This window comes from Passer montanus, unplaced genomic scaffold, assembly GCF_014805655.1.
Source record: "Passer montanus isolate IOZ18808 unplaced genomic scaffold, ASM1480565v1 scaffold3, whole genome shotgun sequence".
Classification (NCBI taxonomy): Eukaryota; Metazoa; Chordata; class Aves; order Passeriformes; family Passeridae; genus Passer; species Passer montanus.
Window position 1 is genome coordinate 5,749,571 of NW_024367707.1, and position 13,785 is coordinate 5,763,355.

Consider the following 13,785-nt stretch of genomic DNA (forward strand, 5'->3'; position numbering starts at 1 on the left):
TATTGAAATTAGGAGTTCTAACAATAAAATCAGTGTAAATTGAGACAAGTGGCTGCATAATATTTATTTGCTGACTGGGGTTAAACCACAACAATAATGGGTAATGGATTACATGTGTAGCATAGGAACAAATTAAAGTTGGTGTAACCCCACCAGCAGTAGCCTACCTGGGTTATTACTTCCATTGCACAGTGAGGGTTACAACTGGTTGTACGTCACCATGTGTGAATCACTCAGGTTTTTGTTACAAAGGCCAAGAGAAGATGGAAGGATTTGATTTTTTTCTGCTTTTCACTGTGGGCGGTAAAACCAGAATATGTCTCATCCTTTAATGTTTCTTGTTGACCACAGATATTAGTGACCTAATGGAAACAAACAGTAGTGACCACTGCTGTGGTGGACATAATTTAGGAAATGCTATGGAACTATTGCTAAATCACTAAACTGTTGGCCAAATTACACACTTATCTTCCTAGGTCAGGCATTTTAATACGTATTGATTTTTCAGATAGACAGGGCTTAATTTTTTCTGATTTATTGCAGTGACATCTCCAGATTTATGAGTATTTCAGGTGTCTCTGCCTTAGGCTGCCTGTTGGCAAAACCTGGTTTACACCTGCTTCATTAAGGAGTTGAGATCTGTTCCAGCATGGCAGTGATGGCAATTAACACCCAGGAAACAGCATTTTAATTTAGCACTGCAATGTGTTAATTCCTCACCTCTGAAAGGCTCAGGAAAGGGCCATTTTCTGGAGCGTGGGGAGGGGGTTTGGGGAAGCATGGTGGCCTTGTGCTTTCCCTGGCTGTTCCAGGGCTGCAGCAGCTCTGGGCTGGTCGATGGGAGCTTCAGGTGCTGCAGTGTCAGCCCTGTCTGTTCCTTTCTAGGGAAAAAGGCTGTGGCACTGAGGCACCTGTCTGAGACTGTAGGAATGGCAGATGTTGGTTGGCTTGCATATTAATTGCCAGAAACTGGGAGGGATTGTTCTTTTGCTTCTTCCTATAGTTCATAAGTAAAAAAATCCTTTCCTCACCATGAGTGGGTCTTTGAGTGTAACTTTTCCCTGGTTCAGATTTTTTTGTTGGCACATAGTACTATTGTTCTAAAACTTTTATAAAGCTGACATTTAAAAAAATATATCTATTAAAAATTAGCTTTTTTTTTCTATTTAGAATTGGCATTGTTACACTTTGGTAAGAGCAGGGTGGGAAAGCCATTTCTTCTCAGAGAACATTTTCACATTGTTTGAAAAAAGCAAAATTTTTGCTATTGTTGCAATTATTTAATAACATAATAAAATTACAACCAGGTCTTGGAATAGAAAACCACTGAAAGATATCTTTTTGTCCTTTAAATACTTTTCCAACATGGTGAAATTCCATCTCTTCTAAGTTAACTTTCAAAACCTAAATCAAGATTCAAAGTTGTGCAACTGTTTCAGATCTGTCATAAATTCACTATGATTTTCACTCAAGTATAAAGGGACATAATGAAAACTTGCCTTCAATAAGCTTTAAGTGTTAAATGGCCATAACTTATTTTAGACTAGTTTTGTTCTGATTGTTGAGTATCCTATATTTAATCATTGTGCTGTTTTCTGTGTCTGGGAACAAAAGCCCACTACCTTAGGTCAAGATGCAAAACTGAAATTGATAGACTATATTTTGTAAGTAAACTAACAACAATTGTTATATAAGTAAACATATTTGAGGCAAAGATACATTGCTTTGTCAGATATATTTGTTTTCTATAAACTGTAATTGCAGGCTGCATTGAGCCAGCAAATCTGGAACAGTTTATCACGTGTTACATGCCCTTAATCAAAGCCAAATACTGAAAGCAAAGAAAGTTTTTTCTAGTTCTCTTGAGAATGATTTAATTTACGTTCCAGCCTACATTTAAATAATAGAGAGCATTTGCATGCAATGCTAAAAGGGAAGTTTTGTGTAAATAGATTTGATGATATAATAGGTTTAATTTGGGAATAAGTAACAAGTCTGTTATATGCAAAACTGAGATTTAAGTCCATTTTTGTAAATTAGAGAAATGGGAAAAGTATTTTGCAAGAAAAATGCTTCATCCTTTTGTTTGATAGTTTTCTTATTATTTGGATGTAAAAAGGCACCCCATTTATTAGAAACACAGGCTGTTGTGTTCTCAGCATATGAGTGTGTTGATTCAATCTCATATTAAATAATCTATGTAAGCTATGATTCTGGTAATATTTTTCAACAGAAAGGCAAACTTCAAAATCTTTTTTCATAAAATATTTTACTATCAAGAAGTGCAAGTGGCTTGATGAGGTGTCTGACCCTCAGTATGCTCAGCTTTGGTTTTCCTTTCTAACACAGTAAGTTTGTAGGCATTGATCTTTCTTTTGTTAGATTATTCTTCTGCTGTTTACACATTCAGGCCCTCTCCACTGACAGGCTTTGGTATTCCCTTGCAAATACTGCCAGCTTCAGAGAAATTATTGCTAGCAGGGAAAAAAAACCTTTTCATTTTTAAGATCAGCTAATTGGTGTATAATAAGCATACAGTTTACACAAATATGCACAAGAACATACTGCTCAGCCTATTAAGGTTAAAATATGCTTGCAACATATGACACCAACCCAAAACGAGACATAAAAAATTAATGGCACAGGAAACTTGAATGTGCAAAATATTTATTATTTGAGTTTAAATATCATATCTGTATATGCATATGTAGTGTCTCAAATAATACACATTTCCTGTAAAAGTACTGTTTTTTGAAAAGAAGGGTGAAAATTATCCCAGTATTTAGGTAAGCTACACTGTCCTGGAAGTCAATGCTTTCAGTTGAGAGAGGCAGGAGAAGACACCAGTCTGTGCTGGACATGTGGTTGTGACATTGACATGATTTTTTTTTTTGTCTGGAGGAAACATCTCAGTGTTGTCTTGCCAAGAGTGGAATGGGTGCTCACTCACTCTTTTCAAGCACATCTTGTTTATGAGTTCAATTTAAAGAATGACTTGTGAAGGAGTGTAGGAGGATGCCCCCAATGACAGAGTGGCAAACTAGCCTTTGTCCCCCAAAAAAGGAAGGAAGCCCAGAAGTTTCTCCCAACGATCAGGTGAAAAGCCACCTTATAGGACCCCAGAGACGTCACTAAAACCTTGGGGTCACCTAATTGGATGGAAGCCAAAAGGTCCCGCCTGGGCCATAAGGTAGAAAAAGAGAGGACAAAAGAGCCACGAGGCTTTTGTGAACGTGTTTCTACCAGGATCAGACTTTTGTACCTGGCTCGGATTTTCTGTTTATTGTTTTTCCTTTTATTAAACCTTTTTGTTTCTAACACTGCAGCAGAAGCCATCCTGCTCATTATTTGCCTCCAAAGGTAATAGCTAAGCTATCCTTGGGTGTATTAGGTTCCCTTTTAAGGGCTCATAAAACCCTGGCCTGCCCTGAGATACATAAAATCTAAATTTCTTTTCCTGTGTTATGGTCACTTGCTGCCCTGGTGTTCAGTTAATGTTTCATTATTTATCCAGGTTCCAGTATCTTTTTACAAGAAATAGTTTATTTTCTTGTTATTTACTGTGCAGTGCCCCCCATCTTTTGTGTTTTTTTAATCCTGATTGCTTACTCTTTCTTTTCAATTACTCCTTTCTTGTAGTCTTCAAAATGCATGAATGCTGAGCCCTGACTTAGTTTCTGCAATTTTGCATGGTTGGATCCATCCACTGGTGTGGCATGCTACTATCATGAGGCTCTGTGCAGGAGCAGCCTATAGAGACAAGAAGTCACTCTGGGTTTGAAGTGAAATTCCAGGTTAATTCTATCCTCTGGGCATCTGTTTACCTCAGTGGCTCTCTTGTGTGTCATATATTTAGTTCTAGGAATGCCATTTATGGACCATGCTGGGAAACACTAAATAAAAACACAGCCACTACATCAAGGAGCTGACTATATATACATCTCTGTGTGTATCTGTTATGTATTAAACCAGGTAACAAATAATTAAAAAAAAAAGAGTAATGCAAGAGAAGATGCCATATTTGGGCAATTGCTCGCAGGCTGTTTTCATGTTTCTTGCAGACAGAGCACACTTGTTTAATAAAATATTTAGACCTGAATCTGCATTTGGAAACTGGGAGGTTGCTATGGTGAAAGTTGGGACAGTGGTTTAGAATTTAATTTTTTCCTGTTGGGTGCTGGACAGGACAGAGAAGAAGCAGATGACCTTTTCATATGAAGCCTAAAGGGTTGTGGGAGAGTGGTCACTGATGAGCATTCTCAGCAGCTTCCAGATGAAACAGAGGCAGGTAGTTATGGAAACAGATGTGGGCATCATTTAGTTTGTTGGTTATTTTTATTTATGCTAGACCCAGAATTATATTTGTATCAGTGAAAAAGCAGAGGCAAGTGAATTTTTAAGGAAGAGAGTGAGAGGGAACAAATGAAGTGGTGGAACTGGGCTGCAGGGTGTGTTTAAAGAATAAGGAGAAGAAAGTATTTTTGTAAGTAATTTATGTTCATGCACATACTCAAAAATGCTGCAAAAATGCTGGTGAGGAGCAGTTTAGAGAGTGGCAGCTTCTTTTTCATGGGCACTGAAAAATTTTTGTCTGATCAGTTAAAGGATTTTTTTCATTTCTAAAAGCTTTGCAATACATTTTACATGCCTGAAGTATAAAATTGTCAGGAATATAATTTATCATTTGTACAAGCCATTTGCAAGCTCACTTTTATCACAGTATGTGATAACTGTCCACAAGATACTAGTCAAAAGCAAATGTGTTGTCAAACTCAGGTGCAAAATGTTTTTATATTAAAATTTATATTGAAATCTCCTTTGAAGAATGAAAAACCCAATAAAATATGCTGGTTGTTGAAGTAACAACAGCAATGAAACCTCCTCTTTCTCAAAACTACCTTTGCCCACCACAAAAGTGGCTGTTGATTTTTCCACGAGGTTCTGCAGGGAAATGTCTCCCTGCAGCCAGCAGTTCTGTCCCTCTCAGTGCTGCTGCATAAGTCACTTGGCACCCAGCAAGGCCTTGCTGCCCTTGAGGTCTGTCCCTGACCTTTTGCCTCCAGACTGAGCTGTCTGTGTCTGTCTCCTTTAGCCTTTCATCTGGGTGGTGTGGGATTTTTGAGAAAAACATGGCTAACTTGATTTGAAACTTAGCAGATCAACCTTTCTCCCCTGTCCCTTCTCACTTGTAATTAAGGAATAGCAGAAGATGAGCAGGGTGGTTCACCAGATGCTGAACCTTGGAGCAAGACTTTGGGATCTCTGTATATTTCCCGGTGCCAAGACACATCTGGCAGCTGTGATAGGAGAGAATTGGACTTCTTATTCTGTGGTAGAGACAATGAAAGCAGAAGAAAAATGCAGAGATACTGTTGTGGAATATAGAACACAACTCTATCTGGACTGAACTTTGGGGCCAAGAGAATATACTTTGACTGTGCAAGTTAATATATTTTGCACGAGCTCTGAAACTTTGCAGGTGTACTTTAAACTGGGTCAGTAACACTTTTTTTGTTGTTCCTTCAGTTATCTTGATGAATTTGTAACTGCTAAGTTAAATATGCCCCTGTAAATCTGCAAGCACACTGACAGGCAGATCTTAAGTTCAGAGTTCCTTTACCTTTGTTTGATGGGGTGGGAGCTGGGATGGTGCTGTGTTGATTTTGAGGAGACAGGGAACTGGTGTTAGCCTTTCCTGTGGGCTGGAGCTGGGGCTGTGCAGCTGTTTACATCCTTCCCCCTTGGCTTGTAGATAAGAGTAATCTGTACTGTGTAAGTTACAGCACTAATCAGCATCCTGAGGTAGTTGAAGGTTTCTGGCTCCTGGACAAAATCCTCTGAATGATTTCTGGGGTTGTAGATGAGAAGCAGGGTCTGTCAACAGCTTCCTTGGGTCTCCTTCAAATTGCAGTGTCATGCAACATGAATTGAAGGCCTAAATAATTTGGGTAAATGATTGATATTAGAATTTCTTTTTTAACCCATTAAACCCCCCCATAAAAAAAAAATAAATTTGGATGTAGGTGAAAGTTTAATGTAAACATATGCCTTTGTACTTTTTTTACAAAAAGCTCCATGCTTGTGCTGTCTGCATTGCATCAAGTGATTTATTCTGCTGCTGTTGAGTCACTTCAGTGTAGGAAACCTATTGATTTCTGTCTACTTGGACCAGCAGGAAGCTACAATTATTATTCAAGACCTTCCTCTTCTGATGGAATGGTGTTTTTAAACACAAATTGGAACAAACTTCTGCAGAAAGGGGCTAGAATGTACATAGCAAAAAGGAACTGTGGCTGCTGGTAGGAAGGAGCATCACTGTTTGGGTGGTTTAGGAGAGCTGGGCAGAATTCTGCTCAGAAGTGTGCTGCTGTCCTAGGAACTTCTGAGCCAGCTTCTTGTGGGGGTTTTGGACAGCAGTGTGTGTCTGGGGAGGGGCTTTAACTCTGAGTGCATTTTGCAGAGGTATTTTTCAGCTCTGCTTTTGCCCGGCTCCCTTTCCTATGTGCATACATGCACTCACTAGAGTGGTTTAAGTTCTCTGTTCTCTGCAAGTGGCAATAAACTCTATGAAAGCAATGCCCATAAGGCACATTGTTTGGGCTCTTTTATGATGTATGATAGATTCTATGAAATATTTTACTTTCAGGAATTGATACATGCTTTAAAACCCGTCTTCTGGTAAAGCACCATGCCTGGAATAAACTTGTTACTGTATTAATTTTAATTATTTTTCACACACTGTGTGAAATACTTCAGTGCATTGGATTTAAAGACCCTGAAATTAGGAAAATATGCTTTGCTATAACTAGATTTGAAAAACACATGGCAGTATCAGACAGTGCTAACAATGCATGACCTGGATTATCCTGAGTAAGGTGGCATTTTTAGCTATTTATTAGGCATTCAGTTTTAGCTCTTTATTAGGCTATTTATTTATTAGTTCAGTTCTTGAATTTCTGTGTTATGTAGGTGCAGTAACTTGAATTACAAGATATTTTGCCTCTAAAGCTATATTTCTTCTTTCCACTAGTATGGAGTTTCCAAAATTTTATTCATTGAGTACTTCATACAATTTTTATCTTATTTCAGAATTTTCTTCTTTACCATCTACCCTACCACTATCAAGGTGCACACAGCATGAGACCTTGTGCTGTTATTAGTCATGTGTTGTGGTGTATAGTACCATTTACCCTGTTTTTTATGGTTATGTCACTGTTTTCTAATGTAATTTCACATTAAGATGCACCAGTCATTTGCATTAGTTACTATTCTATATCTTTTTGCATTCCCTTTTCAATTATAAATACATGTTTGTGCCTCTTCCTTTCTTGCAGTTAATTTGTAGAATCATCCTCTATAAAAATTCAAAGCATGTTGCTGATGATGGTTAGTTTCCAAGCTCAATGGTAGGGTGGTTGTGCTTGACAAGGGAGTGAAATGTGGAAGTGCTGACAAGTGGCTGATGGCTGATTCTTGGCCCCAAGCACAAGATTGCGATATGAAAGATTATTGCTGTTATCATTATCTGTCACACAGCAAGAGCCGTTATTTCCTAACTTCGGCGCCGACTTTATTTAGAAACAGAAGTGGAGGCTGGGCAGAGTTCCTCGTGGTGAGAAGCAGCTCCCTGCAGATGCCCAAATTAGCTGGGAATGACTGTTGAAGTCAGCAGGGGTGTTGTGCCACTGGCATGGCCCTCTGCCTGGGCTGCATTGCTCTGGTGAAGGCCCTCATGACTTCAGCTCTTGCTGCAGCATCTTCTGTGGCTGCGTGTTTGTCAATCTGCCACTCTGTTCCACAGACTTCCAGAGAGCGCTGGCACCACTGTGACAGACCAGGATATATCTGCTTTCCCCCACGAAATACTTGGCTGCTTCAGAATCTGTTTCTGATATTGTTTTGTCTAGGGACCAGATTTTACCAGCTCTCTACTCAGGGAGTGCTCAGCGTAGCACTAAAAATACGCTACTATGGCAATTCACAGATTAATACCACACTATTTTGACTTTCCATGAACTCTATTCATCATAATACTGTTACTTAAAACACAATTTGTTAATATCTTTTTTAATTACAGTATGATAATATTTTTATTAATGATGTCCAAGCCTGATGCCATTGTTAAGACCTCTTTAAGGATTTCAGGCATTTACTTTGTATTTCCAAGCTGATTGTCCTGTCCTATACTAACATATTTTATTACTATACATTTAGTACCAGATGTACTTTGTGCTGACTTCTGTTAGACTCCTGTTAGATTCCAGATGTCCCTGATCTATAGAGTCTGGTATCTAGCTCTGCAAAAGCTGCAAGATGCAGTGTCAGCCATTTTTGCTTCACTTTGCAACTGCAGTCATAAGACTCGGTGTTTTTTAGACCTAGGAATTCTCTGTTAGACTACTGACTCAGCATACTGTTATCCTAAATTATAAGGGTCACAGTCACTTCTGGGAATTCATAAGAGGTCAGGAAGTCTCCAGGAAATTATTTAATAAAAAAGGTCCAATGACCTTAGGAAAACCAAAAGATTCAGTCACATGTGTGGCAGTTATCGAGCAAATGGAGCAGTGGAAAACAGAAGTAACGAAAGTAAATATTAGCCTGAGGCAGTAATTTCATGAAGATGTTAAGTTTGCATTGCCACCAAAAAATGAGCCATTTTTCCTTTTTTTGTTCTTCCTATGTTCTGGTACAAATATTTGGCTACATTGTGGGCAGGTGAGGAAAGTGATCAAGGTTAGCATTAAACTAGCAAGAGAAAAGCTTGTTTTTAATAGCACGTCTGTTCCTTACCTACCTCCTCATACTGCTTCACAAGCACTTGATCTGATGGGGTGGTAAGGAGTGTTGCAGGACCTGCAGGAGCAGAAGGATAAGTAGTACTGCCTTATATTTGGTTGCAGGTGAAATAGTTCCAAATGTCCTATGAGAGAGTGATGGTTTGTCAAACTTTTTGAAAGCTGGTTCATAGTCATTCAATTAAATCAACTAAAGAAAATTGCTCTCTTGTTAGTTTCTATTGTGAATATTGCTCTTCACTTTTCTCTTGTGTTGGGACGGTACAAGCATTGGTCATTTTCCAGAAAAACCATCATTGTAATTGCATACTGAATTCTTCTTATGCAGATGCCTTCTCACCTGCCAATACTATGTCTTTTAATCACAGAATTGTTTTGGAGATGGATTTCGTTGCTGACACAGCTGACTTGAGCCAGAGGCCTATATATTCACAGCTTTTAAGTTTGAGGATGTAACTTCTCATTCATGTAGTAGGAGTAATGGAAAAGACAAGAGGAACTCAACAGTTATTTTTAGGAAAAGATAGTGTTTATCCCAGCAAATCTAAAAATGTTGTTGAGACATTACACACTTGAAACCTAGACAGTTGTGGTTTTGTTCTTCCATAATTATTTTAACGTGAAGGAATGTCTCTTAATGCATACTCTACAGCCCTGTCAGCTTCAGTAGCCCTAACACATACATTTTTATATCTATACAAATTGGTATTTTCCTATGTGGTGTATGAAAAAAACACTAAAAAGCTGGAAATCAATGCAAGGAAAATAGTAAACCTGATAATGTGCTTTCTAATGCACAAAGAACATTTTGACCACTTTGACAAATAAAAGTAATATTACTGATCAAATGCATCAGCATAAGAGCTGGTAATAGTTTTGTAGCAGACTGTATGATTAAGGAGAAAGTAGTGAAGGGTGTACAGATGGCATTAAGAAGGCTTCTAAGTTGGTATGGTATTAAGCTAGACTGCCTGCCTTGTCTGGCATCTGAAAGTGTGGAAATCTCCTGTCTAAGGAAAACAGAACAAAAATTGAAAGGGACAGTAAACTGGAAGGAATTGCTTGGTTCAACATGGAGAGCTCTAGCACTTTTGTTAACATGTTGCTAAGACCGAGTTCTGGTGCAAGTTCTGGCCAAGTGCTTTGACCTGGGGAGAGAAGTAGCTTGTGTAATGCTGTGGTGGAGGGAGAAAAGACAAAGATTAAGGAAAGTTTTGGTTGTAGGGTCAGAAGGGGATCTTGCATGCCGTTGCATCCTTGGATAGAATGGGCAGAGCTGTGCAGCTGGATTCCAGGAGTTTGTTAATTTGGCAGGAAGTTTCCTCCTCGCACAGATCAGAACTGACGTGAAGTCATCCCTACTCACATGCTTTGGCAGAAGTGGAAATGGTTGTGGCCTAGAGGCAGAGCCAAAGGGTATTGAGGTGAAGAGTCATGCAAGTATGACATGCCCAGATGTATCATGGAGTGGGGAAATCTGGGTTAGCTACTGGATGAGGGACTTGCAGCAAGCAATGCAGCAGAGGTTTTTGACTTGAAGTTCTGTACAGCTTAAGAGCTGGCATTTGGCATTAGTGTATTAAGTGTATTAAGACGGGGTTACTTCTGTAACCCTTTCAGTGTCTAATTTAAAATCCATGAAAACTAGCATAAAGCTGAAAATACTGGGTAAGTAAACATCAGTAGAAAGGTGGTTGGCAATAGATCCCTTGAATAGGAGACAGAATGTTTAGTTTGCTCATCATTTGCTCTTTTGAGAATTATGGAAATTACGGGGCAGACAAGCTTTTATAATAAAGACTGCAAACCCAACCAGCACATGTTCTGCAGTCAGCTTGTAGGAAGTTCTGTGCCAAAAACTGGGTAAACAAGTGTGAACTGACCATTTCCAGAAGCAGCCAGAGTGGTTAAAATCCAGCACATGAGTTTGTTTGAACTATGCCTTTGCTGTGTTTTGGGGCTTCCCCACCATTTGTGTTGTGAAATTCAATGCTTGATGCAAGAGTGACACACTGCTCAAGTGGTTATGTGAAGTTAATGTTTAGAAACATAATGCAAGCTACGTTGTCTCTGGGACCAAAAAAAATTATTGTGGAACTGGACCACTTTCTGGCAGCCTGCAGTGTAAAGGAGACAGATCTTTAGTAGCTACTTCATTATGTAAGGTATTAAAGGTTTCATTAGATTTTCAGCCTTTCAGTGCAAACCCTGGACCTAATATGAGAAACCACTACTATACTGAAGGGTATTCTTTTCAATAGGCAGACAACTGATTAGTATATGATATAGAAAATTCTATATGAGGATTTTATTTTATTCTCACTCTTCTTGTTTTTCAAATCCAAAAATGTAGTGTGGGAGACAGAAATGCTTTTGAAATAAAAATTTAACTACATCCTTGAAGAGGAAAAGACAATTTTTTAATAAAGAGATTCTTCAAAAATGCCATATATCTTCATGAAAACTTAATTGTTAAGGTCCTGTGGGAAACCTGTTATGAACCTCATTTCACAATATGAAGGCTCTGATGTTGTTTTCTGAATACACAAATAGTGGTTTGCATATGTGAGAAGAGTCCTTGAAATCATAACAGCAAAAAGAGACTGTTGTCCTGTGACATTCTGGAGGCCTTTGCTACTAGGAATTTTATTCTAATTTCCTAATGGAACAAATACTTATTTTAAGAGCATCTGTTTATTTGCCCTATTCCCCTTGACTTTTTTAACCCTCTGCATGACAGTTGGCAAAAGAGTAGAGAAACATAATTATTCCATAATTATAGGAACACAATAGCTCTTTTAAATTGAAAGTGGAATGAATGCTTCTAAATGAATGAAAACCTCAGTTCTGAGAGGCAACAGGCAGTGGCCAAGCCACAGGTGTGCTGGCCAGTCAGTCAGTACCTGTGCTGCTCTGAAGCAGTCCCAGCATCTACTATCACTTTTCCAGCTGTGCAGATGTAGGATACAAGTGGAAGCTGGAGAAAGATGTGGTGGGAGCAGGTTGAGGTGATTAGAAGGCATTGGATGCTGTGGGAGGATGGAGGCAGCCTCACCCCTAAATAGCTGCAGCTGTACTAATTACCAAAGAGGAGGAACAGCCCTGCCCTTAATAGGGCACAGCAGTGTCCAGTGAGGATGGGTGTTATAAAAGAGTGGGTTAGGCAGTGGAGAGGAGAGCTGGGCATTGTTAGCTGAGCTGAGAGGAGGAAGGGTCAGGCAGTTGTGAAAGGGACAGTAAGGGTTATGTAGTCATGCAGAAGGAAGAGAAAAGGAGTCAGTGTTGTGAAGAGCTGCCTGTGGGAACTCGGAGAGAGAAGGTATGAAAGTTTTATAGTAAGATACTAAACTGGTGCCGAGTACCATGCCAACAATTGGTGGTCCATACAGGGATGGGTCCTGACACGGTTCTCCAAGCTTCACTAATTCTGCTGTTTGTGAAAGAATTATTGGATGCAGAGTCAGGCAGTTGTGAAAGGGACAGTAAGGGTTATGCAGTCATGCAGAAGGAAGAAAAAAGGAGTCAGTGTTGTGAAGAGCTGCCTGTGGGAACTCGCAGAGAGAAGGTATGAAAGTTTTATAATAAGGTACTAAATTGGTGCCAAGCACCAATGCCAACAATTGGTGGCCCATATAGGGATGGGTCCTGCTGTGGTTCTCCAAGCTTCACTAATTCTGCTGCTCATGAAAGAATTATTGGATGCCTTTGGATGTCATGTTCTTTGTACAAAGTACTAAACTGGTGCCGAGTACCATGCCAACAATTGGTGGTCCATACAGGGATGGGTCCTGACACGGTTCTCCAAGCTTCACTAATTCTGCTGTTTGTGAAAGAATTATTGGATGCCTTTGGATGTCATGTTCTTTGTACAAAGATGAAATAATTCAATAACATGGAGGTGTACATAGAAGTTTCATGTATTTCTAGCTAGACAAAACAATCCTTTTTTTCACTCACCTTAGGTCATCTTTGTCAAAATAAAACAAAGAGCAAAAATGAGGAAGTTAATCTTTCTTATTTCTCTTTGATGATAAAAATTTGTTCTAGAGTGTTTTTATTACAATCATGAAGGTTTCATTTCACCTTGTATTTCAGCTACCTTCATGGATGTCTTACCAGTTAAGAAGGAAGAGGTGAATGAAAAGTGCTAAAGAAAGGCTGTCTGCAGCTCCCTATTGAAATGCCAATCCTCATAGTTACAGTTCTAGTATTTGCTTTGTTATCCCAAGTGGCATTTGCTGCAGATAAGATCGTAAGGGAGTTTGGCAGAGCCTGGCAAGCTGAAGGATGGGTTACACTAACATGTGGTTTGTAAACAAGGAAAGGTATCAAATATATGAAATGGGGTTTCTGTGGTTTTGCTGACAGTTCACACCTGGTTGCAGTAATAAACTCTGCTCTTGGTCCTGTCAAGGGCTGACTCAGAGGAAGGAGAATGCTGAAATCCAACCAAGCTTCTCAGAAGCAATCAAGCTGTAGACAAGGAAGATTAATGATAGAGGAATAATACAGAGTCATGGGGCATAAGAATTTTAAAGGATAGCCTTAAAATAGGGTGACAGCATAGCTCAGGTTGGGAGGCACCTCTGGAAAAGGTCTGGGTCAGCCCTCTGCTCAAGCAAGGACAGCTAGAGCCAGCTGCCCAGGATCATGTTCAGTTGGGCTGTGAGTATCTCTAAGGACAGAAACTCCACAAACTCTCTGAGCAACCTGTGCCAGTGTTTGATCATCCACACAGTAAAGAAACGGAAACCTAAACAGCAACAACAACAAAAATTAAGAAAAGTGTTAACTATACTTCATTAACCAGAGATCCTGGTCCAGTCCTAGTCCATCAGAATCACTACTTTCCTACTTTTCTGGCTGCTGACCAAATAGAAATATACTATACAGACAGTAGTTTGTAGTCTTGAATGCTCAGGGCACAAGTTATGTGTTATTGCAGATTGAAGCCACACTGTGTCCCAGGCTAGTATCTTGAAATGTA

General features: G+C 39.3%; 1 protein-coding gene across 5 annotated transcripts in view; it reads left to right on the forward strand.

The window, feature by feature from the left end:
• SH3KBP1 (SH3 domain containing kinase binding protein 1) overlaps positions 1-13,785 on the forward strand; it is a 214,929-nt gene that overhangs the window by 81,679 nt on the left and 119,465 nt on the right. Inside the window, exon 1 of one of the 5 annotated variants that reach the window (XM_039714046.1) lies at positions 12,249-12,363. The exons of the other annotated variants lie outside the window; for them this stretch is intronic. The gene's annotated coding sequence lies outside the window, so the exon portion shown is untranslated. Of the gene's footprint in view, positions 1-12,248; positions 12,364-13,785 lie in introns of those variants that run through there. 5 annotated transcript variants of the gene reach the window in all.